This window comes from Anopheles funestus (genome assembly GCF_943734845.2).
Source record: "Anopheles funestus chromosome X unlocalized genomic scaffold, idAnoFuneDA-416_04 X_unloc_52, whole genome shotgun sequence".
Lineage (NCBI taxonomy): Eukaryota > Metazoa > Arthropoda > Insecta > Diptera > Culicidae > Anopheles > Anopheles funestus.
The window spans coordinates 142,501-145,397 of record NW_026045179.1 but is presented as its reverse complement, the minus strand read 5'-3'; the positions used below and the strand labels follow the sequence as shown (position 1 = coordinate 145,397).

The following is a 2,897-nucleotide window of genomic DNA, read 5'->3' as shown; positions in this document are numbered from 1 at the left end:
AATCATCGAGCGTCGACACCGAGGAGCGGAGTTCTTCGTTGACCCCTGTCACCGTGGGCGAGCTGTTGTCCATCGTGGGATCGATGGCGAACCGGAAAGCGCCTGGACTGGACGGTATCCCCAACGCGGCGGTTAAGACGGCCATTAGGAAGTACCCGGAGGTTTTCGTCCGTTTGTACCAGGACTGCCTGGACCGGGGTGCGTTTCCAGCGCCCTGGAAGAGGCAACGACTGGTACTGCTGCCAAAGCCTGGCAAGCCTCCCGGGGAAAGCTCCTCCTACCGGCCGCTGTGCATGCTCGACGCACTCGGCAAGGTGTTGGAGCGCCTAATTCTTAACCGCCTCAACGAGTTCCTGGAGGAACCGGATGCGGAACGGCTGTCGGACGGGCAGTATGGTTTCCGGCGAGGCAGATCCACCATCAGTGCGATCCAGCGCGTTGTCGAAGCGGGCAGGACGGCCATGTCCTTTCGCCGCACCAACGCCCGAGACAAGCGCTGCCTGATGGTGGTGGCACTTGATATCCGCAACGCCTTTAACTCTGCGCCCTGGCAAGCCATCGCCAACGCGCTGAGGGACAAGGGGGTACCGTCATCGCTGCAGCAGATACTGAGGAGCTATTTCGAGGACCGGCGGCTGGTTATCGACACCAGCGAGGGCCCTGTCGAGCGGAACATCAGTGCGGGCGTTCCACAGGGTTCCATTTTGGGACCCACGCTTTGGAACGTGCTGTACGACGGGGTCCTGGGTGTCCAGTTGCCTGAGGGGGCCGAGGTTATTGGCTACGCTGATGACCTTGTCGTCTTGGTCCCTGCAACGACACCCCAAGCCGCTTCCTCGACTGCTGAACGAGCCATCGCGGTAATCATGGACTGGTTGGACCGGAACCGTCTCTCGTTGGCGCCAGAGAAGACGGAAATGACGCTCATCTCCACCCTGAAGCGTCATCCGGTCGTCAGCATCAACATCGGAGGTGTGGTCGTGCAATCCCAGCGCTCCATCCGTTATCTTGGAGTTTGGTTGCACGACCACCTGTCATGGTTGCCGCACGTTCAGCAGGCTGCAGCGAAGGCCATGAAGGTCGCGGAAGCCGTCACGCGCCTCATGCCGAACCACAGTGGACCGAAGTCGTCGCGTGCCCGACTGCTGGCGGCCGTAGCGGACTCCATCCTGCGTTACGGGGCCCCAGTTTGGTCGGAGGGGCTGCAGCTGCGCCAATGTCGTAGATTGGTGCAGCGGGTGCAGAGGACAACGGCCATTCGTGTTTGTCGGGCTTTCCGGACGGTGAGGGGTGAGACGGCCGTGCTGCTGGCCGGTCTCATTCCAATATGCCTGCAGATAGAGGAGGACAGCAGGGTCCATCAACGGCTGAACGATCCAGTCAACGAGATCCCCAGGTCTGGCGTTCGGGAGCTGGAGCGTGACCGGACGTTTGAACAGTGGCAGCAGCGGTGGGACGCGGATGCTGCCAGCGAAGACGCCAGTCGGTACACTCGGTGGACGCATCGAGTGCTACCCGACGTGAGGGCATGGCAGTCACGGAAGCATGGAGACGTGACGTTCCAGTTGGCGCAGGTATTGTCTGGCCACGGATTTTTCCGTGACTACCTGTGCCGGATGGGCTTCACGTCGTCCCCGGACTGCCCCAGATGTCCTGGCGTTGCCGAGACGGCGGAACACGTCGTATTTTGCTGTCCGCGTTTTGCCGCTGAACGGGAGGTGCTGTTCGAGGCGGGGAGATCGAACCAGATCACCCCCGAGGGCTTCGAGGCAGCCTTGCTTGAGAGCCCGGAGAGGTGGAGCGGCATCTGCGAGTTCGTCGCACGGATAACCGACGAGCTGCAAGATGGCTGGAATGCGGAAAGGGAGGAGTTAGCCGCGCAGGACCAGCTGTTAGCCGCACGCCTCCCCGACAACTCGGTGGCTGTCGCTCGCAACCAGCGCCGGAATGTTGCGAGGAATGCAGCTCGAGCAAGAGCAAGGGAGTTGCAGCGTGGTGGGCGGCCCCCATCACCACCTCCGTCGCCTACTACAGCTGCGCGTCGTGCGGCCATTCGCGAACGAGTCGCGAGGTTCAGGGAGAGGCGAAGGTCCGTGGCCTCCCTGGCATGGCTGCATGGCGAGGAAGGAGGATCCTCCAGTGAGGATGAAAACGGGTATCCATCCACCGTTGAGTCACCGGCCAGCGGTACTCAAACGGGAGGCCTCTCTGCTGCGGAGGCTGCCGCGGCATTAGAGGCCGAAACATCGTCCCGTTAAAGGTATAGGAGTCCGAGACCGTAGGGGACTTATAGATAATTTGAAGGCCCAACGTGGGCGCAACACTGAGAATTTTAAAAAAATATAACATGAGTAGATAATCATAAATACACGCGCAGGTGCATTTGCACGGATCAGTGTTGCCTATATAGGCAATAGGACACCTAGTTTTAAGTAATCCCTCGCGGGAATAGGAACTCGGTGGGCGAGTAGGGGTTTTATTATTGAATTGTATGTATTCCCTTGAATAAAAACCTCTACAATTATCTATAAAAAAAAAGCCAGTTATCCCTGTGGTAACTTTTCTGACACCTCTTGCTAAAAACTCGTTATACCAAAAGGATCGTAAGGCCAAGCTTTCGCTGTCCCGGCGTGTACTGAACGTTAGGATCAAACCAGCTTTTGTCCTTATGCTCAACGGGTGGTTTCTGTCCACTCTGAGCTGACCTTTGGACACCTCCGTTATCGTTTTGGAGATGTACCGCCCCAGTCAAACTCCGCACCTGGCACTGTCCATGACGTGGACCGAGAGGTTTATTCAGATGTCTTCGAGCCAAGCGGCACCAGAAACCGGAGAAGCGAAGGCGATCGGCGCAAACGGTCGAACGGCGACAGAACACGCGGGACGGACCGACGTGC

The 2,897-nt window shown here is 58.8% G+C and overlaps 1 pseudogene; it reads right to left on the bottom strand.

Annotated features, from left to right (window-relative positions):
• Positions 1-2,485: 2,485 nt before the first annotated feature.
• The window catches only part of LOC125773778 (large subunit ribosomal RNA), a 3,593-nt pseudogene continuing 3,181 nt past the window's right edge, over positions 2,486-2,897 (bottom strand).